This window comes from Aquarana catesbeiana, linkage group LG07, assembly GCF_042186555.1.
Source record: "Aquarana catesbeiana isolate 2022-GZ linkage group LG07, ASM4218655v1, whole genome shotgun sequence".
Classification (NCBI taxonomy): Eukaryota; Metazoa; Chordata; class Amphibia; order Anura; family Ranidae; genus Aquarana; species Aquarana catesbeiana.
In genome coordinates, this window is record NC_133330.1 from 283,803,889 (window position 1) to 283,828,774 (window position 24,886).

General features: G+C 40.2%; 1 protein-coding gene and 1 non-coding gene across 5 annotated transcripts in view; both read left to right on the plus strand.

Annotated features, from left to right (window-relative positions):
• COP1 (COP1 E3 ubiquitin ligase) overlaps window positions 1-24,886 on the plus strand; it is a 333,947-nt gene that overhangs the window by 278,003 nt on the left and 31,058 nt on the right. The window lies entirely within an intron of this gene.
• On the plus strand, window positions 5,950-6,085 carry LOC141104080 (small Cajal body-specific RNA 3). The gene has a single exon (XR_012235463.1).

The following is a 24,886-nucleotide window of genomic DNA, read 5'->3' on the forward strand; positions in this document are numbered from 1 at the left end:
CAAGGGGTCACAGCACTAGAGAGGTCGGGAACCACTGCTTTACAGGTTACTACAAGAAGTCTGGTGCTAGAATTATTCATCTCACTATAACTTTAATGGTGATACCTCATGTGTGGTGCGAATACCATTTAAATGTGCGTGCGCGACCTACATGTTCACCTTTGCATGGATGGACAGGGTCGTATTAATTTTTAGGTTTTTTTTTTATTTAAAATATTACACTGTGTATGTTTATTTTTTATTTTTTATTTTTTTTATAGTTAATCTCTTTTATTGCTATTGGAAGGAATAAACAACATCCCTTGTGATAGCCATGACATGCCCTCTTTATGGGGAAATCTGAGGTCTGTTAGAGCCCACACCTTTCCTCTGTCCTACAAAACATCTGATCAAACCAAGATTGGTTTAAACTGATGCTTATTCAAACAGGTGTAATGGCGTGTGTACATGAGACCAAAACCAGAAGTGACTAAATCCTCGTCGCTTCTGGTTTCTGACATCACATATTGGGAAGAACAACATCAGTTCATCTTACTGTGTCCCATGAACCGGATGCCGCTGGTCGCATCCTTACCGGACAGGACAGCCTAGTAAAGGTGGCATTGGGAGGGGGGTGAGACCCCATTTCGCAACCTGTAAAAGTAATCCAGCGATGCTTCTTAGCCGCTGGATTACTTTTACATTGAAGGGAACCGCCAGCCCTTAAAAAATTATATCTCGATCATTGCTGCAGCAATGACCAAGATATCACCCTTCCAGTCCAGTGACGTAACGGTGCGTTGCTGGACAGCAAGTGGTTATGTGCACTGCAATGGAAACGGTTAGGTGTGAACCAAGCCTTGGAGGAAACACTACCGTCTCCAGTCAAGTTGAAGAACCAAAGTTCAATTATATTCACACACCTTTCTTTTGGGTGAAATGTTTTAAAAAATTAGCTCTTATCAGTTGTTTTTATTATAGAATGTTTATTTTGATATATCTTTTTAAGCATTTGTTTCCTTTTACAATTATTTTAAGGTATATAGTGTGCACCAGTTTGGCAGTCTTGGCTTCTCTCGTAATTCCTTTTGGCTTTTCTGCCAGTTTCTAATGTGAACAACTGATTAATCATGCCATTCTTCATATTTCCATCTGGCAGCACTGGGGTCGTTGGTTCAAATCCCAATCACAGCGCTACCTGCCTGGAGTTTGCATGTTCTCCCTGTGCCTGCGTGGGTTTCCTCCGGGTACTCCGGTTTTCTCCCACACTCCAAAGACATGCTAGTAGGTTAATTGGTTCCTGTCTAAACTAACCCTAGCATGTGTATGTGTATATATGAGTTAGGGACCTTAGATTGTAAGCTCCTTGAGAGCAGGGACTGATGTGAATGTACAATTATGTAAAGTGTGGAAATTGTTGCTGCTATATAAGTACCTGCAATTAAAAAAAAATAATAGTTTTCAGTGTTACTGAAGTGTCAGTTTTTTTATATGGTTGGCAAGTGTGATTTACCACTTTCTCAAAATCCAGTGTCGTTTATCAGAAGATTACAAGGCAGCAGGGAAATTGGGAAAGAGGACCTATATTATATATTAACTAATAGCACGGTTTACAGTGTTTCAGAGGTAAATTAGGAAATGAGTACTAGGCTGAAATACTTACATTTCCCAGAGAAAATGCCATTCCTGCTTTTCTAGTGCCAAGTCTATGACCCTAATGCCCAGGCATTTGATCATATGGTCTGCTGAAGGGAAGGCTCAAATTCAGATTAGCTATTCTGTTTCTTCAGCAATGATCACAATGTCTAGGCTTTTAGTCACATGCCTTACTTTGGATGAATACTGGAGAAGCATTCTTTCCATAAAGTATTTGTTTCTACTAGTCATAATGTATCTGCCCCATCAAGATTGTAGGTTTATTTTAGCGTTTTGAGTATAAATCCACTTTAACTGTGTACTCATAGTGACTTAGAACATGGATGGATTCTGTGGATTCTGTCATTTCCAGTCCAAACAAATATATTTGTCAAGTGATGTGAGGCCAGGTAGAACTTCTGGACATATCTGACATTAGGGAAAAACAAGATGAAATGCATTGGCAGTGTAGGAGCCATTCAGATGGCTTGCAATGAGCTTTCAAGTGAAAAGGGGATATGATATTAAGGATGTTGTTTGGCAGCAGAAGTAACATTAAGGTGCCTGAAGAGCACTTGGAAATGGTTTTGCACTGTAAAAAAAAAAAAAAAAAAAAATAGGAAAGTTACATATAATTGCTGATGCTTTAATGGATCAACATAATAATTCCCTGTAAATGGAGGGCACAGTGTACTGAAGTTCGAAACACTCATCAGGTGCACTCAGGCAGTGCATATTAGAGGTTATGATGGAAGTTAATGTGTTTACATAGTCCTTAGCAGGCATGTTGTTTAAAGATCAAAAAAAGAAAAAAAATAACCCTAAGGGCCCTTTCACATGGACGTGTCCTTGTACGGGCTCCGCTTTGCTCAGCAGGGGGTCGCTCCGTCGATCCCTGCTGAGCAGGCAGATGACAGGTCGGTCTCTGCACTCTGTGCAGGGACCAACCTGTCAGAACGCCGCTCTCCTCTATGGGGGATCAGATGAAGACGCACCGTAGAGTCCGTTTTCATCCGATCCGCCAGACAGATGAAAAAATAGGGTTTCCATCCATCACACTTTAGCGGGTCGGATGTCAGCGGACATGTCTCCGCTGACATCCGTCGCTCCATAGACCTGTATGGAGCGTCCGTTCATGTCTGCCTAAAATATTGACAGGCGGACCTGAACGGTCCGCCCGTGTGAAAGGGGGCTTATGCAATTGTATAGCAAGATGTATAGATCCATTTTATTTTTGTTTTTATATTTTGAAGCCCAAATATCTGTGTACCATTAATATGTATGTATGTACACTAGAATAACTTAACCCCAAAGGTAAAGTGGCAAAAAGTATGTGAACCCTTTCAAGTGAACTGGTTTTCTGCAGTAATTTGCCATAAATGTGATCTGATCCTCATCTAAGTAACAATAGACACACACAATGTGCTTAAAGTGGTTCTAAAGGCAGAAGGTTTTTTTGTCTTAATGCATTCTATGCATTAAGATAAAAAATCTTGTGTGTGCAGCAGCCCCCTAATACTTACCTGAGCTCCATCTCGATCCAGCAATGTTGAGAGACTCGGCTGTCCATGACTCTCCCTCCTGATTGGCTGAGACACAGCAGCCGTCATTGACTCATGCTGCTGTCAGTTAAAGTCAGTGAGCCAATGAGGAGTGGGGGGAATGGACACAGAGCATCAGCTCAGCTCGGGTGCCCCCATAGCAAGCTGTTTGCTGTGAAGGGAGGGTCCAGGAGCGCCGGCAAGGGAACCGAGAAGAGAAGGTTTCAGGCTACTCTGAAAAACCACTGCACAGAGCAGGTAAGTATAACATGTTTGCTTATTTTAAAACAACAAAAAAGACTTCAGTATCACTTTAAGCTGATAAAGCACAAACAGTTCTATTTTCTCACGTCTTTATTGAACTCCCCATTAAAAATTCACTCATAGACCACTTACTACAATGAAAGATAATTGGAGTCAATAGTTTGCAAACCTGGGGTCTCATTAATTAAATAAGTTTAGAGGTGTAGGCTTGGTTCACACTGGTGCGACATTCACTCTGACTTTGGGAGCACATGTCGCATGACGTGTACGAATCAATGCTTCCTTATGAGAGCTGTCTTAACTGGTCTGACACAAGTAGGTCCAACTTTGAAAAAGGTTCCCGCACTACTTTGGTCCGTTTTCAGCCCATTCAATCTACTTGAAGTCGGATCAAAGTCGGATCCTCGTCCTAACCATCCGACTTGTGGCATCCAACATGATTACAGCAGCAGGAAAAAGAATTTGTCACAGATTTGTTTAGATTGGTCAAAGGACAAGTTGGACTATCTCCAAGTCGGAGCAAAATCGTATTACTGTTTATTCAAGTCAGATGGAAGTAGGACCGATTCCACACGGCAAAGTCAGATTTACAGTTGTGTCTTACCAGTGTGAACCCGGTCTTAGAGCTACTTTGAGTGTATTTAATCAAACTTTCTAAAATTGCATAAAAATGGATGATCCGCACACTGGTTGTTGCTCTTAGAGAATCTTCATTTTATTGAAAAGCCACAGTGTACAAACACAGATAAATTCAGTTGACGCGTTTCAGCCTATGAGGCCTTAGTCATAATCACATTGTGGTAATGTGGTTATGACTAAGACCTCATAGGCTAAAACGCATGACCGAGTACGAGTACCGATACTTTTTCTCAAGTATTCACTGATACCTATTTTTAGTGTCATATGACAGTTGGTTTTTGTTTGTTTTGTTTTTGTAGACTAATGAAAAATTATTACTTAAAGTGGTTGTAAACCAAAAAAAATAACAAAAAAAAAAAACCTGCAAGACAAAGGCATAATGAGCTGGTATGCATGGCATACTAGCTCATTATGAAATACTTACCTCAGATCAAGAGAAGCACAAGCGGGCACGAGGACGTTGGCACATGCGGATACAGTGAATATCTCCTAAACTGCCAGTTTAGGAGATATTCACGGTACCTACAGGTAAGCCTTATTATAGGCTAGCATGTAGGTAAAAGTGGTGTAACCGGGTTTACAACCACTTGCTGACCAGCCCCCGCAATTGTACTGCGGCAGAATGGCATGGCTGGGCGAAACGACGTTATGTAATGTCGCTTCGCCCTGTGGCCACTAGGGAGCTTAATACAAATTGGACGCATTTTGAACTGCATCCGATTTGCATGACGTGAACTAAACCATTTTTCTATGGATCTGGTTCACATATGTGTTGGTCTCTTGCAGTGCGATTTAAAAGCAGTCAGGTACGATTTTCAGGTCGTTTAGTTGTGATTTCCAATGTCATTCACTTTACAAATTTGCACCTGAACCGCTGAACACAATTGCACCAGACTCTTTTTACAACTCGCATATATGTGAACCTGGTCTTACACTCTGCCGACATTAAATGTAATCTGTTTTAGTATCTGAGCATTTGATACATTTCATGCAGATGCTTAGTATTGATGCAACGCTAGTACTATGCTTGCAGGAAATGATCTGTTTTTCAGTTTATCCCCATTGATTATTGTTGCACTGTACCATACATAAAGCCATAAACACGAGCAATGTGTCTGAAGAGAAAAAGTAGGTGTATTGATTGGCCTTAACAAGCCAGTCCTTTGCCCTGTTCTTCACCAGAAGAATGAATAGACGTTGCGTGTTTTTGTATATCTGATAGCAAAATAAACTACTGTTCTCCAGGAAGAATATATATTTATCTCTATTTGTTATGTGCCTTGTGTATTATGTTGTAGACATGAATGGAAATGTTTCCTTCAGTTTGCTACAGTTCCTAGGGCAGAAATGCTTAGCCTCTTATGTTGTTGTGTAGTATTAGTGGATCTCTTTCTACAATATCTAAATATACAACCAAAGCATGTGGTTAGGGTTTCTCAATAAAGGCCTATTTAATGAAGGCTCCCAGCAATCTGGGGACCTGGAAATGTATGGTGGGGTTCAATTTGGGAATGTGGTTTACAGTGAATTATTACTAGCCTAGGTTGTTTTAATCCAGTATTGCATTAGGGACATTTATATCGACTGCTATGTATAAAAGATTCTTTCGCTTATGCTGAGCAATCAAATCCTGACAATTTACCTGTTCAGATTTTCTCCACTTGTCTCTCACTTTCTTATAAATGTTCCCCATTGCACCTGACAAGTGGAGACACTTATATTTTTTTTATGGAAACAGTTTTCGCTGGAACTCAATTGGTAACTAAATAATTTACAAAATGGAATGTTCCGTAATATATAATCTAAGCACTATCGTGGCCTAACAGATCACATTTTTTTTTTTTTTGCCCCTGACATTTAACTGTATTGTGAATAGAGACTCATTGTGATATTTGGAAGCTGAATTGCTGAATACGTGCAGGTGAAGTGTCTGCCCGTACAATCAGTCTTCCTATAGTAATGTACTGGAGATCTCTGTCTGGCTCTGCCAAGCATACACAGAGCCTGATCGTTCCTCTCCACACACAAGATTACTGATTCGTTCTTGTAGTTAGAGAGCGGCACAGATCAATGCACCAACAAGATGTGCTGGACGGGAGTTGTGCCTTACAAAATGGTGCGTTACTAATTACTTATTTTCATCTTCTACTTTCTTTTCTGTCATTCAACCAGTGCTTTTTGTGTGTACACACTTGCACATAGGATGCTAATTGTTTGTGAAGCACCATGTCTGCAGTATGTTTACAGGCATTTTTCTGTTGTCTTCAATCAATACGTTTGTTGTATTCTGGTTTGTATTGTTATAGAAGTCTATAGAAGTAATTTAGTTAACACAAAAGAGGTAAGAATTGAAGCAGATTTATAAAAAGCTGTAGTAGAAATGGTAGCAATTAGGTCCCGTTCACACTTGCAATTGAGGCCATGTGCAATTACATGTGGGACTCACAGAAGGGGTTCTTCGTAATTGGCTGCGGGAGGAAGCCCCATTGTAAGCAATGAGAGGCTAACAGCTCCTGCAGCTAATCGTGGCTGCTCACATGCAATCGCTCAAGCAGTAAATTACTGCAAATGATCAGCAGGGCCAATCATTTGTAGGTAATCGGATCATTTATTTTTTTTTTTAAACTTAGTGTTTTTTTTTAAAGTTTTCTGATAATACAGAGTAAACATGTTTTTGTTGCATAGACATAAGTAATAAGATAATGAATATAATGTGCAAACAAATACATTTGGGTACATAGCATAATCTTATGTAGAACATCAAGAGATACTTTAAACAAGTGCTATGCAATAAGCTTGACGTAGTTGAGATAGACTTGTCGCCTACAATATGAAGGAAGGAAGCATATTTGGAAGTGTGTAGGGGGATGGTCCTGTTGGGTGTCAAGACTATATTAGAAGTCAAACAGGTATTAACAATAGTGAACCAAGGCAGGGGTGAGCATTTAGGATGGTCGAGCCAAGGAGCCCAATTTTTTTTTAAAGAAAGCAGGAATTTGGAGGTGGGCCTTGGCATACATGCATTCCATCAGGCAGTGGTTGTTTGGAATTAGGATCACTTCCGAGATAGTTGGGGGATTTAGGGATTTCCAATGCCTAGCGATAGCTAGAGTAGTTTGATCATTTTATGCCTCTTAGTTGCACTATATTAAAGGTGCATCTCTGTCATAGCAGAAAGTCAGGTTTTAGGCTCCATGTACATGGGACGCCAAGGCAAAGTCCTCTGAACGTTTTTTTTTTTTTTTTTTTTTTTAAACTGGCGCTTAGAAACGCCCTTTAAGCCGCGTTTTCTAGCCACGTTTGCGTCTAAAAGTGTTTAGTATGGATAATATCATAAGACCCTCCCCAAGCTCAAAAAAAGGTTTTATTTAACTATTTCAGCCATTTTGTGAAACCAGAGAGAGCAGCAGTGTCCTTGTATTTGTCCCCATTTCTGTGCTTTTTTTTTTTTTTTTTACAATGGATCCCATAATGATCGTATGTGAAGAAATGCTCCTGACATTACCCTTGATGAGGCTAGAACGACATCGAAAATTGCGAGGACCAGAGTTCGTCGCTACTGGACCCATCCATTGATCGCGCAGCGCATGTCAGTAAGATATTTTACCAACATGTACGTAGAGCTACGTACCTACCCCGATAATTTTTTAAATTTTACACGCATGTCCATTGCCTCATTTGACATTCTACTAGAAAAAGTTCGGCCCAGTCTGACACCCTTGGACACGAACATGAGGTAGAGTGTGCCACCAAAGGAACGTCTGTTGGTGACTATCAAATTTCATGAAACTGATCACGTCGGTGGTCAGGCTCAATGGTGGGGTTATCTTTTTCATATCTAACATATGGGTGAAATTACAATTATACTTTGTAAAATAAGATTGCTAGTGGTGTATTGGATTGGATCAAGGGCTATATATGGCCTGTGAATCATTGCAAGTAATTACCAGTTTTTAAACTTTTTTTTTATGTTTTCTCATCGTTTTCCATCACTTTTTAGTGTTTTAATGTCCAAAAAATTGGGTAACTTTTTAAAAACTCTTATAAGCGAAAACGCGGCTAAACGCCGGTACCGCGATTTGCGTCTGAAACGTGGAAATCTTCGGCGTCTGAACTCATTTTTTTGCCTTCAAATAAAGGCTGTTAAACGCAACTGCCTAAAAACGACTGAGCAAAACTGTGTACATGGTCACATAAGATAACATTGAATGAGTTCAGGGGCAGTTGAAAAAAGCGTCCAACTGCCTCTGAACGTGCGTTTAGCAGCAGCAGTGTACATGGGGCCTTACAGTGGGGATATAAAATCACTCACCTTTTAAAATAATTACATTTTTTTGGTTTGCAGCCTGAAATGAAGACAGACACAGTTTCTGTTTTATCCAGCTTTATTTACATAGGGCAACTTATAACATCCAAGTGAGAGAGAGAACCCCAACATTAAAAAAAAAAAAAATTCAAAAAGTTGTAAAAAGGATCACCCCTTTTCCTACCAAAGACTAAGAACTAGACCACGCTTTCATAGAATTATAGAATTGTATCATCAATGTGTCATCAAAAAAAAAATGAAAACAAGAAGTGAATATTCCATGTGAATATTCCAAATATAGTGCTTTGCGCAAATAAAATCCGAAAGTGGCAAAAATGTGACACCAAAAGAAATTGTGCTCCTCTTCACCAGATAAATGCACACATCCCTTTAGTGTTTACATCAGAGGGGTAACTTCACTTGGTCTTTCAACTTGTTCTGACATAGAAACCTGGTGATTCAGATCATTGTAAATTAAATAATAATTCTTTCAGATAGTTTGTACATTGTCTGAATTCAGTATGGCACATAATACCAAGCAAAAGCAAGTTACGCTTGTGATTGGGAGGGTTAACCTTTAATTTAATAGGCTGGGTAACTGAAAAAGCATAATGTTTCTGGGAACCATTCCCATATTACAGATTCAGCCATTTCTTTTGTTACTGTGCAATATATGAGTGTTTAAGAGTTTGCCATTCTGAATCACAAGTGATCCTTGTTTTGAGCTTTTGTACAGATTGATGAAGTAGTATAGCATTAGTCACCATGCTACTTCATTACTCTAGTGATATTCGGCTGTATTTATGCTTAATTTTAGAGAATCTTTATCAAGTTTTTAGTTTGTGTCTCTCTAATCCTTGAAAGGAATGAGAATCTTTCCATCAGGGCCATAAATAGCAATTAAACCCAACAGAGGTTCTAACCTTTCCTCGCCCTTTCTAAAACTAAAGTGTTGGCTGGTATTGCACTTCAAATTCTGAAGGGTGTGTTCACGCTTTCATTTGAATAACCTCATTCTTTTTTTGTATAGCACTTGCCCATAGACCATAGACTAAAGCAAGCCTTTCCAATTGTCACTAAAAATCTGACATCCCTGCCTCAGCCAGTTCATTATGCTCCCAAAGAAAAGGGTAATTAATGTACTGTTTTTGGACTTTCTCAGACTTTATCAAAAATCTTTTCACAATTTCTTTTCTTAATGTGATAAGAAATTTCCTTTGCATTTGTAATTGTGTTGGTTTGATTTCATTCCAAATTACAATTAGAATTTCAACTGAAATTAAGATTCTTTCATCAAAATAGTCATTCAGTCATGCTTCAGTTTGTTTCAAGGATATAACTAATATTTCAAATCTCTTTGCCATATAATCATATTGTAGCCTCTAGGTGCCTTTTAACTGCCATGTCTTAACACCAGGGCATCTATAGAATAGTTATCATAGCTGCCCACTGTGGGTTTTTTTTTCTTCTCTGAAACAATGCTTGTCCATTGTCTTTTTCTGTGTGACCATCTTTTATATTTTTACTACTTTTTTCTTTTTTCTTTTTTATCGCCACTTCTTCAACTGTACTCAAATTGAGACATTTGCTTTGCGAAGAACAGTCTTGAAGATGAAAAATGATTAATACCTTGAAGGAAATCATTTATCTAGTTTTAAGAATCTCTAGTTTATATTTGTTTTCTTTGTCCTCAAGGGGTTTAGGCCTAACACGCTGCAGGGGTCTGTTTCTATTACTTCACAGTCTTATCCTCGTGGCTACCACCTTTCCATCTTTGCAAACGAACGTCACCTCCACAAAGTATTTCTCAAGCTTATAAAAGATGTTATATTTAGCTGTCTGTGTTGGTTTCAGCATTTATTGCTCCTCTTCGGATGTAAACCTCAAAAAGAGGAGGTATAAGTAGAAAGCGTGGCACAAAGGAAAGTTTGTTACCCATGGTGAATTTTCTTTATCACCTGCTGTAGGCTAATAACATCTATATGTAAGGCATTTACTTGCTGTCCTTAAGGCCAAATGATTTTTAACCAACACAATGCACGTTAAAGCTTCTTTTTGTAGTACACCACTGTTTAGGGTTGAACCATATCTAAACCCAGAACTGTTATTATTTAAACGTAAAAATAGTGTGTGGAAGACTTTCAGGTTTTTGTTTTTTTCCCATGTTCTGGCTAAGAAGGTTCTCCCTCTCCATTTTGTCATAGTTACCGGAACAGAGTGATGGGGAAATCTAAATGTTTACAGTTGTCACCAAAAATCCAGGGACACCTACTTTGATTTCTGCACACAAAATTATATGTATATAATAATGTAGGTGGCGCATCACCGGCTCTGCTGTAAAATTCCTGGGTTCTGGTCTGGTTCATTGCACACTAGATTAAAACAAAAAAAATCTCCCCTCTGGGCTGCAGCAACTTTTCCTATTTATTGAATAGTAGCAGAGGTCACTTTTGGCATGTTTCACGCTACTGTGTTACACATGCATTGTTTCTTTTGAATTTAATATTTTGTGCCAACACTGCACCATAAGTAGGAGATGTTCTGTATAGTTAGCCCCACCCTCTTTTCAGTGTGCCTTTTGCCTCTATCTTGAACATATGTACTGTATATTGCTAGAGCAGGTCATATTATGATTTTTTTTTTTTTTTACCTGTGTGGTGATCTATCGAGATCTGCACAAGTTTTCGCATAAAATTTTCTACAATCTGCAAGATGTCATTTGGATCGAGTCACTCTCTGCCAAAGCTACTGAGACAGATTTATAGCTATCTCGTGACAAGTGGATAAATTATAGAGATCACACTTTCAGTTCTTACAGGCAGAACACATGCTAAAAAAAAGTACCTTTTCTGATTTTTGTGCAGTTAGTGTTCCTGGAGCCTATTATGCGATTCAACAGCTGCTTGAAGTAGCACTGTATGATTACCTGTTTTTATATTGATAACATTAAAGAATAGATTGACCTTTTGCACAATAATAAAAAAAAAAAAAAAAACAAGAAATCTGTACAAAATGTAAAAATAATGGGCGTTAAAGGTAGCTAAATGACCACTACACAATGGTAAGATACTTTGGTATTTTTGTCATTAGTAAATTGCATCAGAATTTGTTACCAAATAGTCATAATCGCCCTACAGAATGTACCGTGTTACTGATATGCACTCCACTGAAGCAATCGAAGAAGAACAGCATGATCTTTGCACTTTGTGATATCCATGCTGGTTGGGCAAAACTGATTTCCAGTGGCCCAGAAAGAAAGCCAGTGTGAAAATAAATTTGCCAGCAGCTATGCAAGTCTGAAATAAGTTTTAAGCAGAATTTTCCTAAAGCGGCTTTAGAGCCTTGTCCATAACCAGAATGCTGTTTTTTTTTTATGTTAATTGAAATTTTGCTTGATAAGTTTCATAAATGAAATAACATTTTTAATTATTTACCCAGTTGCCAACCGGTCCAATTCTGCCACTTCTCTCCTACATGTAAAAATCTAAAAAGTAAAAAAAAAAAAATTTTGCTACAAAATTTCTTAGAACCCCTAAACATTGGTATTTGCTCAGCAGTTTTTCAAACAAAATTTTATTGCACACAAAAAAAAAAATAAACCCAATTTTTTTGTAAAATGTAAAAGATGAGGTTACGCCAAGTAAATAGATACCTAACAACATGTCACACTTTAAAATTGCGTATGCCTGTGGAATTACACCAAACTACAGTACTTAAAATTCTCCGTAGGTATTGCTTTAAAATTTTTTACAGGTTACCAGTTTAGCGTTAGAGGAGGTCTGGTAGTAGAATTATTGCTCTTGCACTGGCGTTTGCGACAATATGTTACATGTGTGGTGCGATCACTGTTTACATATGAGTTTGGGATTTGCGCATAACTAAGAAGGGGGGCTTTCAATTTTTATTTAATTTATTTAATCCCAAACTATTTTTTACACTATCTCTTTAATTTTTTTGTATTAACTTTATTGCTATCACAAGGGATGAACAACAGCCCTTGTGATAGAGGGTGTGACAAGTCCTCTCAATGGAGAGATTGGGGGTCTAATAGACCCCCAATCTCTCCTCTGGCCTCCAGTGCAGCCAATTAGGCGAAGATCCATCTGATCGGCTGCTTTTTTCGTCACTAACTGTCAGGTAAATTGAGAGGCAGAATCGAAAGTGCCAAAATTATCGTCCCTTACGATTCCCGGGGTTACAGAGAGGGAGGAACAACGTAATTTCCTCTCTCTCTGTCTAGTGCGCCGTTGCCACTGGTTTGGAGGGCTTTGCGTTTGTTCAGCCACTCAAATTGTTTCTTTAGTACAGGGCTTTGCCAGCTGCAAATTTTAAAACTGGGATGATGTCTGTAGCTGCAGGCATCATCCCCGTATAACCATTGCCAACCGAGGACGCCATATGACGGCCTCCGGTTGGCAAGTGGTTAATAAACTGCTCTGAATTTGTTGCTCTACAGTATATGTTAGAGCAGCCTTTCTCAACCAGTGTGCCGCGGGATCGGGGGAGAGAAGGGCTGTCAGATGAGCCCCATCTCCCAATCTCCTGCCAAACTGTACATTGGCATTGTGAAAAGCTCCGTCAGCCACAAAAGTGAAACTAAAGTGCAGGGGAGTGTGCTGTGCTCTCTGCTTCCCTCTACAGTGCAGTACCTGGCTAAATGAGGAAACTGGAAAGGTACTGTGCTAGAAGCTAGATTTGTTTTAAAAGGGCTTTATACTTGTGTGTGTGTGTGTGTCTGTATGTGAGTGTCTGTATGTATGTATGTGTGTGTGTGTGTTTATACACGCGTCTGTATATATATATATGTGTGTGTGTGTGTGTGTGTATACACGTGTCTGTGTGTGTATATATATATATATATATATATATATATATATATATGTGTGTGTGTGTGTGTCTGTGTGTGTGTATGTTACTTTTAATCCTGTGTGTGGTACAATTAAGAATTAATGGCACCCCAAAGAGCAGAGCATTTGTCTGTGTGTCAGGAACGAGCGCAAGCATGACACATTCTAAGGTATCGGATGTAAATGTAACTTGTTATCAAGACGTGAAAGGGAACACTGGGACACATTTAGTAAAGTCCAAACTGTAATTATTTCATGTATGATCCAGCTCAGTAATGCAATCCTTTGTTATATTTGAATGTCAAATAGTACCTTTCCTTTTCCTCTTAAGCGAGGTGACAGACTGGCTTTTGTATAAAAAGCTTATAGAAATGAGAAGTGCAGGTGCTGATAATTGTAATTTGCTTGTGTGTGTTGTACCAGGGCATTATGTACTGCGCTGTGATGCAACACATGCAGCTCACCCTGAAAGGGCAAGTCTAACCCTTCAATGCCAACATTTAAAACATTGGTAAGTGATCATTTCTCAAGATATGTACTTACTGGGCTTCCTGCTATGGCGGATTGCCACATAACATTTTCTACTAACTTAAAACCTCCCCTCAATGTGCAGCCTAAGCAGTGCAGATTTTAATGTCCCATTGCACAGGGTTTTACCCAATATAAGTCATTTTGAGGATGAGAGTGCATATAGAATCATCACCAACTGCTGATTTCCTCAGAGTGTAATACAGGAGTAAATAAGGACAAAGACGAGCTGCACATGTCTTGCACAGATGTCTTAATACTGCATACCTTGCAATTAAGGGGAAGTCTATAACCTTATAAGCAGCTCTTATAGCTGTTAACCAAGCATTTGATTTTACAGAGCAATATGACTGCAAGGAAACATTGGGGCTGATTTAAATGACCCAGAACTGTGCTGTGAGCAGAAGCAGTTCATCAGTTTTGGATGGCGTATGATCACTTAACAAAAGATTCACACAAGTCAGGTGTTTATAAAGAGGAGCTCCAGTACCCCCCCCCCCAAAAAAAATGAAATTCAACAGCCTCAAATACTGTAGCTGCTGACTTTTAATATAAGGACACTTACCTGCCTCAGGATCCAGTGTTGTCTTCACCCGAGCGGATTCTTCAATCAGCTTTGGGTCCAGGCATCGGCATCTTAACTAAGGGAAACTAGCCGTGAAGCCTTGCAGCATCACAGCCAGATTCCCACTGTCTGCACGAGCTGCGCTGCACCTTGAACGGTCCCACAGTCATCTCAGACCTGTGATGTGTCCCAGAAGGCTGTGGGGGAAGTAGGGGGGCTGAACTTCCACTTGGATTGCCACGGCAATCCGACCAGAAGTGGGGGGGGGCGAGTACCTGTCAAAACAAGGTACCTGTCCCCCCCCCAAAAAAAGTGCCAAATGTGAAGGAGGAAGAGAGAAACTTCCCCTTTTGGATGAAGTTCTACTTTAACACCTGCTCACAAACGTAATCATATTCCGCATATTTAGAAAAGCTGGTATGAAAGAAAAACCTGTCAGGCACAGAGGGGGTAGTAGACAAGTGGCGGCCCGTTCATAGGGGGCACACGGGTGCCGCCCCCCCAAGCTGTAAAAAAATAAACGGTGCCCTTTAAGAGTGTCTGGGCGCCATCATCCTCCTCATCATTGTATAATACACCCGTCATCGCTATCCTCATCATTGTATAATACAGCCATCATTACCCTTATCCTTGCAGAATACACCCATCATCATCCTCATTGTATAATACACCCGTCATCATCCATCATCCTCATTGTATAATACACCCATCGTCATCATTGTACAATACGCCTGTCATCAGCATCATCCCTATCGTTGTATAATACACCTGTCATCGCTATCCTCCTCATTGTATAATACACCCGTCGTCGTCATCATCCTCATTGTATAATACAATCATCCTCATCATAATCATCATTGTATAATACACCCTTCGTCAACACGGTCTGAGAAGCTTCCCAGCAAGCTGGGAAGCAGATTTGCCAGTGTTTAGGGGCGTGTGCAGGACGCAAACGATTCGCCCGCAAACGTTCCCACTGTACACTGATTTGTTTCTGTCCTCCCTTTCTGTATTTCAATTGGCGGGGATCGGTGGGCGGTGTTTTTTTCAGCACACCCACGTCACTTCCTGGTTTCCCAGGTCACTGCAGTGTGAAGTGGACACGAATCGACGGACTGAGATTGCCAGCGCGGCTCTGTAATGGCAGAGGTAAGCCCCTATGCAGGGCAGTAACAAGGCATGGACGGAGGAGAAGCGGCTCTGTATAGATGCAGGGATGAACTTGGAGTTGGAGCAGCTCCTCCTCTCAGTAGCAACAAGCAGATGGAGGGGGAAGTAAATCTTTCACTCACATAACAGAGCTCACTGCATGCTAGGCTCAGCCTTATTTATTGCTGGAGAGACCCTGACCTTTCCCTGTGACAGGTTGCCTGTTGGAGTGCTGCTATCTTCAGCTATCTCACTGTTTGTTGAACTTGTCTCCAGTTAGTTATATTGTCCCAGCAGTAAATAAGGCTGAGCCTGAGTGTGCAGTGAATGTTCTGTTGTCAGGTGAGGAGGTTAACCTTGTACTTCCCTGCATTTGTTTTGTTGGGTTCTCTTATTACCTACTGAAGTTAGGGTGTGAGCCCAGGTTCATACTACTGTGATCTAAGACATGGCATGTGATGCGCACCTGCAGTGCGCATCACATGCGATGTCTGTGAGATGCGAGTTCAGCCATTCAGTTGTATGGCTGAACTCGCATTAGATTTGCAGAAAAAAAAAGTGCAGGGACTTTTTTTTGCCCCACACTGAAATCGGATTGCATGGGTGTTGTCACCTATGTGATCCGATTCCTGTGCGAGTTCACAGTTTGCACTGCGATCTGTGAACCGATCTGGGGGTGTCATTAACATTGTAATGACACCCGCAACGGTTCGCAGAGGGCAGTGTGAACCTGTGGGAGAGATGCAATGCTGGAATCGTGCTGGTTCCCACATCGCATCAGTGTGAACCTAGGCTAAAGGAGAAGGATTGTCTCATAAAACCAGGGCTGGTGCTCCATGCTTCTAGATTAGAAGCATCCACTATTTTAGAATTTGGAATTTAGAATTCAACTGTTTGTTGAACCTAGGTGTATTACAAGGATGAGGATGATGGGTGTATTTTACAATGATGAGGATAGTGATGACGGGTGTATTACAAGGATGGGGATGGGTGTATTATACAATGCTGAGGATAGCGATGACGGTGTATTATACAATGATGAGGATGATTGCTGTATTATACAATGATGAGGATGGTGATGACGAAGGGCGTATTATACAATGATGGTTATGATGAGGATGATGATTGTATTATACAATGAGGATGATGACGACGACAACGGGTGTATTATACAACGATAAGGATGATGCTGACGACGGGCGTATTGTACAATGATGATGATGGGTGTATTATACAATGAGGATGATGGATGATGACGGGTGTATTATACAATGAGGATGAGATGATGATGACGGGTGTATTATACAATGAGGATGATGATGACGGGTGTATTCTACAAGGATAAGGGTAATGATGGCTGTATTATACAATGATGAGGATAGCGATGACCGGTGTGCTATACAATGATGAGGAGGAGGATGATGAGTGTATTATACAATGATGAGGGGGATGATGAGTGTATTATACAATGATGAGGATGATGACGACGTTCAAGGGTGTGTTATATGGAGATGAGGATAATGATGACGGGTGTATAATATGGGTTTAATGATGATGGGTGTATAATATGGGGATAAGGATAGTGATGATGGGTGTATAATATGGGGATGACGATGATGGGTGTATTATACAGTGACGGGTGGTATCAGTGTCAGTGAGTGTGCCATATCATGTCTCGCTGGCTGCTTTGTAATATATTATTTTGGGGATTTCTGCCATGTACTGACTATGTTACACTACATAATAGTCACAAATTGTGAGTACAACTGTCCTGTAATGTATACAGCTATATACACCCACTTTCTTCCTTCCTGTATATAGAGACCATCCTCCATCATCACTAACTGCAGATATACATCATCTGTCCTGTTACTGTATATATAGCTGTATACAGAACAGATGATGTATATATGCAGTCAGTGATGATGGAGGAAGATGAGTGTATATAGATAGCTAGCTAGATGATGTATAACTGCATAACCTGATCTGTGAGGCTGAGCTATATACCCTGATCTGTAATTCTTAGCTATATACCCTGATCTGTGAGGCTGAGCTGTATACTCTGATCTGTGAGGCTAGGGCTGTATACTCTGATCTGTGAAGCTAGGGCTGTATACTCTGATCTGTGAGGCTAGGGCTGTATACTCTGATCTGTGATTCTAGGGCTCTATACTCCTGTCCTGTGATTCTAGGGCTGTATACTCCTGTCCTGTGATTCTAGGGCTGTATACTCCTGACACTATGGGTGGAATACAGGGGACGGAGTGGGTGGATTCTATAAGGGGTAGAGTTTGTGGGAAGTGGGAGGGTTCACAAACGAAGGGCGAGGTCTGGTGCCCACCCCCATCCTAAAACTTCAGCCGCCACAGTAGTAGACATACACAAAAAGCCATTACAGGTAGTCCCCGAGTTACGAACACAATAGGGACTGTAGGTTTGTTCGTAAGTCGCAACACTACATTTGTAAGTGTAACTTCTGGACGGAGCACTGCATTCGTAAGTTTACCTGCCACCTGTGCATGGATGTGGAATGTTCCGGGCGATTGTTGTGTTATATGGGGCGTAGTACAGCAGTGTGGGATGTGTCCAGAGGTGCTCGAAAGGTATCCAGGACCAGCGTGGAGCACAAGTGGCCGGTGTAGCATCACATTTGGCTACCCGCTGGAGTGCGCATGCACGGCGCCGCCATACGTGTTCCAACACTTTTACGACAAAAAAGCACACTAAAACCGGCTCCACCCCTAAGTCCAGGTTCAAGCCCCACCATCCAAGTGGACATAGAGGTAAATTATAATTATGCCGAGCGAGGCCGAGCCCGAAGCGTGGCGAGCCCGTGAGGGACCCTGTTGCAAAGTGGTGTCTTACAATCAATAATTATACAGAAGAAGAGCTTGTCTGTAACGTCACTTCCGTGACATTATCTGACGGTTTAAAAAGAAGAGCTTAAGAAGAAGGACTTAGGGGTGGAGCCGGTTTTAGTGTGCTGTTTTGTCGTAGAAGTGTTGGAACGCATATGGCGGCATCGCGCATGCGCACTCCAGCTGGTAGCCAAATGTGATGGGTCGCCATTAGGGCTGCAGCTAACGATTATTTTCATAATCGATTAGTTGGCCGATTATTGTTTCGATTAATCGGATAATAATCTGAAAAAAAAGTGTGGTGTATAATTTAGTTAATATGTAAAGTTTTAAAAAAAAGGCAATTTATTCTTGTATATCTCTATGCAGTGGTAAATATAAATAACCAGCTATATGGTTAGGGAGCAAAATATCTATTCCACTCTGAGAATAACAGACAGAAGAGATATATACTGTATATACTCTTAGAGGAGATATACTGTATATACTATTAAAATGTGAATCTGGTAAATATCATCAGACTCTGAGATCAAATTTTTTTATTTACCAAACCATGTCTTCCTTCAAAAAAAAAAAAAAAGTTATTTTAAGAACGTTCGTTCGATTTTCTAATCATTAGTGGGGTCAAATCGACGTTCATTTTCAACCACAGTGACGGGAAAATTTTGAAATAATAGAAAACTTCTTGGTTAAAGGAATTTTCAGACAGTGTATGTGGTTTTCGTTCAGAAATTACATTCATTTTAAAAAGAATGTTAAAAACCAAGTGAAAATTTCAAACAACATTCTTTCATTTAGCGAATGTACAAAGATTTTTCGCCTGAATATTCTCGTCTGAAAATTGATCAGTGTGACCAGCATAAGGCTTGGTACATACCTACGCAGTTTGCTTTTGATCTGTTTCTGCAGTGCTTTTTGCTGTGCGTTTTGACTTTTTGCGCACGTGATTGTGCTGCGATTTGCATTTTTGCATTTATTTTTAGCCAATTTGTTGTTGGGAAGAATGAAAAAACAAAAAACTGCTTCAATAATTACATGCTTTTCTGCAGCTTTTCCATTAAAGTATATTGAACCAAAAAAAAGCACCGTTTTGCATTAAAAAAAAAGTCCCTGACCCTTTCCAAATACGCAGCGGCTGAAAAATACATAGATGTGAACGTGTCCCATAGGAAACCATGTAAATGGACTGTAGTGCGTTTCTGCAAAAAGCACTAAACACATAGATGTGAACCAGGTCTAAGATGTTTAATAACATAATGTGGTTAAAAAAAAACTAAAGTTAGCCCTTTATAGTACAAAGAGAAACAGATAATCACTACTGTAAGGGGTTCATTTTTTTTTTTACTGTAGAACTGTGAAAGTAATATTTACAGTACCGATTATTTGCTCTTTTTGTACTATAAAGGGCTTATTTTAGTTTTTTTTAACCCCATTATGTTACTGGCCGATTAATCGATTATGAAAATAGTAATCGATTAATTTCATAATCGATTAGTTGTCGATTAATCGATTCGTTGTTTCAGCCCTAGTCGCCATATGTGACGCTACACCGGCATTTGAGGCCGTTCGCAAGTAGGAGTCGTTCGTAACTCGGGACTGCCTGTACGCACTTAGCTGGTGCTGGATATTTCTGGCCCTCCTTTTCCATTGTCAAGTTGGTGGATTTTATGCCATTCTAGCCACATCTCAGTGTAGTATATTTTGAAGGTGGGGATCCTTGTCCTGGCTGGCTGTGAGATAGTTAATCCTTTACATGGCTCTCAAGTTCTCCTGGAAACTTTGTCATGCCCTGACAATCCAGGAGAGCAACCAGTGTGTAATGAGAAATTCAGAGGTCGTTCCATGTTATGCCTTCTTAGCCCTAAAGGACCTTCCAGTCATTGCCTTCTGTCTTGTCTGCATCCAATTCTGAGATGATTTTTACACCAGATTGTGCTTGAAGATGGAAGGTAAAAATACCAAGGTCATTTATAAAGGCCACATAGATTAGACTATTTGGCTCTCTAGGTTAAGTTTATATTTAATGATGATATGCCTGTGTTACTAAAAGGGCGTAGAACAGGAATTTTTTTTAGATGTGCAATGTTTCTATGCTTTGAACTGTCAGAGCATTCAGCAGAATACAGGCAGAGGCTATTCCAGCTCTCGGGCAGTTCAAGCAGAGAGAGCTAAAGTAATAATGAGACCTGCCCAAGGCTTGTTTAATTTCTAAGCTTTCTGGGCAGAGCTGCACAGTGAGATGCAGACTGCAGGTGAATTAGCTGGCAGTGTGGTGATGCATATTCCAAGCACTGTGGATTGGCAGGAGGTTCATACTAAAACAGCTAAAGATGCTTAAGGCTAGACCGTTCCATAATGACTTGCATGTTCACAGAAAAAGCAGATGTACTATGCAAGACAGTTTTGTAGTTGATTATCAGCTTATGGCCTTAGCCTGACTCGGAAATGTATTGCACCCAATTAGGTAATTGTTTTTACCTGTCTTGCATGTTGCTTGTAAACTTTTGTATTTCCTTTCTATTATTTAAGTATTTGTGTTTTTCTAAGTGTTTTCCTGCTTTTGATAATTGTAGTAAAAGAATCATTGTCCAGCCCCCGAACTCTTAAGGATATAATACCCTTTATATTAGAATTTACAAAATTCTAAACCGTAAACAAAATATGTTGGAGTCAAGCTTGGAGCAGTGTCATTCTACCTCAAATAATCTTTCTAGCAAGGTTTTGTTGTTAACCCAAATCTCAAACTACACTTTTGTAGGGGAACACTCATTAAAGAGTTATTCTGCCAGGGAATAAAAAAGTTAAGTCAGCAGCTACAAATACTGCAGCTGCTGACTTCTAATATATGGACACTTACCTGTCCAGGGAGCCTGCGATGTCAGCACCCAGCCGGTTATTGGATCAGCAGGTGCTGCCGCCGTCATTCATCGTAAGGGAAGCCGGCAGTGAAGCCTTTCGGCTTAACAGCCGTTTCCCTTCTGCGCATGTGCAAAGCGCGCTGCGCTTTCTAACTGGCCCGGCAGCGGAGGGAGGACGATCTTCCAAAGGATGGGTTGCGGCACAGTCTCCTGGAGGTGGGGAAGGCTACCTGTCAAAAAAAATACCCCTTCCCCCCTGAAAAGTGCCACCAATGAAGAGGTGGAAGCAGATAAGTGAAAGTTCCACTTTTTGGTAGAACGCCACTTTAAAGTGTTACTATACCCACAACAGTAAAATCAGTCTGTTATTGCAGTAAGGCATACTCGCTGTAGAACCTAAGGGGTTAATCCTCCACATTGTGTAAAAAGGCTGTTTTAAACCTGTCTTCTCTGATTCTTCCCTTCTTCCACTGTCCCCAATCTATTTACTACAGAGCCTTGGGGCAAGCTGCACATGCTCAGTTTAATGTGTATTGCTAGAGAGTTTTTTCTTGGGAGAGTGCATGTGATCAGAACAGGGCCAATCAGCACTGTCTAGACAGAGGGTTAGGGGTCCTGCAGCCTCATAGGACAATTGGAGTAAAATGAAAACTCCTCCTACAAGCTTTAACCAGACACTGATAGAGGGGACAAGACTGCAATATACTGCTGATGAGAAAGGTATTTAGCAGTTTATTTTTACAAAAATAATTGCATTTCTGTGTTCTATGTACTGTGGGAGACCAGATATAGTGAATGCAGGGTCCTGGGTTTTCATAACACTTTACATTTTTGTCCTTGGTAAGCTTCTAAACATCCCTTAATACCACCACCAGAGCAGGTTTTACAGGTACCTTCATATATCAATGCAGTAAAGAGTATGTATAGAGTGGTTTTTGTACATATTTTCATCTTTTATGCTCAGAAGTAAAGATATTAAACATATTTTGCTTTTCAATATGGAAAATATTAAATATTGGATGAGAAAATTTAAAACTGAAGGTTAAAGTGGTTGTAAACCCTTTAACAAAAAAAAAAAAAGAAAACACCTGCAAGACAAAGGCATAATGAGCATTTGAAAAAAAAATTATAATTTTTTTTTTTTTCAAAATAACCAAAAATGGAAAAACGCCTGTAAACTTAACGCACGTTACCATGTTTAGCCGCGTTTGGCATTTGAAACACAGCTTCTGAAAGCATTTTTTTGGGTTAAAATAAAAGCCTCTAAACGCAACTGCCTAGAAATGATGATAAACGACCCTGTATACATGTACTGATAAGATAACATAGAGGAGAGTTCAGGAGCAGTTGCAAAAAAAATGCCCAACTGCTCCTAAACGTCCATATACCAGCAAGCAGTGTACATGAGGCCTAAACCTGTGCTTTTCCCCATGTAGAAAGTGATCCTTAATACATAAAGTGAAGGGCAGTGTGGTTGGTTTGTAGACTCCTGGTAGTGCAGAATGACTGGTCATGGTTAAAGATGACACTACTTAACCTCTCCTGAATGATTTAACTTGACAGCTAGAAACCGGCATCTAAAAACGGCTGTTTAGCCGCGTTTACATGCCGCATTTAGCCGCGTTTGCGTCTAGAAGCATTTGTAACAAAAAAAAGAAAATTTTTTTAATTTTTTTTTTTTTTTTTGTTAAAATGAAAAACGTCTGTAAACGAAACGCTGCTAAACGTGAGTTATCGCGTTTTCAAGCATTTGGCGTTTCAAATGCCTCTGAATATTCGTCTGAACCCATTTTTTTGCGTTCCAATAAATGCTTCTAAACTCAACTGCCTAGAAACAACTATAAACGACCGTGTGTACATGTACTGATAAGATAACATAGAGGAGGGTTCAGGGGCAGCTGAAAGAAAACTCCCATCTGCTCCTTAATGTCCGTTTACCAGCAGCAGTGTACATGAGGCCTTGGGCTCCATGCACACTGGCTTAAAAATCATTGCTTCTACGGGAGTTTTGTGTTCTGCCTGTAGAAGCAGCTCAATGTTATCCTATGTGTCCATGCACATTAGGATGTTAAGAGGCATATTTTGTGTTCAATGTTTAGGGCACTTTCACACTCACAGCACCCTATTTTTAGCAGGCGCTTTACCGTTGTCTTTGCGGAGCTTTTCGGCCCCTAGCGGGGCACTTTTAACCCCCTCTAACGGCTGAAAGGGGGATAAAAGTGCCACTACCCATTGATTTCAATGGACAGGGGAGCTTTAGGAGCAGTGCATACACCACTCCTAAAGCGCCTCAAAGAAGCTGCTAGCAGGACTTCTTTTGACGTCCTGCCAGCGCACCGCTTCTGTGTGAAAGCCCGAGGTTTTCACATTGAAGTGACAGGAGAGGCGCTTTACAGGGGCTATTTTTAGTGCTATAGTGCCTGTAAAGCGTCTCAGTGTGAAAAGGGTGTTGGAGGCAGAAAAAAAACACCTTCTGGTTCGCGTTTGATTGGAGCTTGGAGGCAGAAAAAACTTAACTCTCCTAAACTCGTCTAAACTTTGTACAAAAAATGCTCTATATGAGTGTTTTTTACTCCCGAGAGAACAGACGCTTTTTTAAGCCCAGTTTGCATGGAGTCTTAAAAAATTAGTGGGGGGGTTGTTTTACATGAGTGTCATTTAAGGTGCACATCAATTTGAGACATTTCTGAGATCTTTCAGTTGCTTTTGCATTGCATTTTCTACGTGGAGATGAGCAGTTCTGGAGGAAGGAGGAAAATGTAGACATGAAACCAGTGCCATGATCTGTAATGGCACAGATCCCATCTTGTATTTTGTGTGGCATTTCACATGCCTTCAGCTTCACCAAATTGGCACCAATTGAGTTTTCTGTATAATCTGGCTATTTTAATGCCCGCTGTGATGTGTTGTGTGGTTTTTTTTTCCCCCTCCTAGGGTTTTTTTTCTACATGTAAAAGCGGTGATTTAAGAGAATTGCTATGTCAAAGAATATTTCTCTTATTGCTTGACATTTAAATGCCATTGCGTAAAACGTAGTTAGTAAATTTCATTATATTTACATACTTTGCTCTTGAATCTGATTTTTAGTGTGGTGTCATCTTTTTTACCTTCTAAAGTAATTTTGTGTGTTTTTGCTTATCGCTTTATATTAATTCATAATATATTCATACATTCGTGCAATTAATTTGCAGCCTCTGCTAGATTCTGGGTGTAGGAGCTGTGCAATATTTTCTACTGGTGAGATCAGCTAATAGTTTCACTGACAAATGTAATCCTTTTTCTTTAAAATCTTGTTGGCCTCAAGTTGACTTGGGAGGCACAACCTATTTTACGAGAAAGCAGTTGCTTTTCTGTTCTGGGTCATTGTTGTAGAATGCTGAAACTTTAATTCAATAAATGTCTTTCAAGGCCCATATATTTCCATTTTATTCTGGCGTTTTCCCTTAGCAGATCCCATAAAGCAACCTGTCAAACTCAACATTTTAAGGAAATGAAACCCATGTTCTCCTCAATGTAGAGTACACAAAGCAATTTCCATCGACCTGAGATAATGAAATGTTGCTTGGGATTACCGAGTTCTGGCATAATCAGGTTCACTATCCTGGGCAAACATGACACTGACACCCATTGCTATATGAATATGAATTGCAAGGAAAAATCGAGTTCACCTCACCTCATGTTTCAGGGAAATCGCATTTGTATCTTTCTGAATGTCTG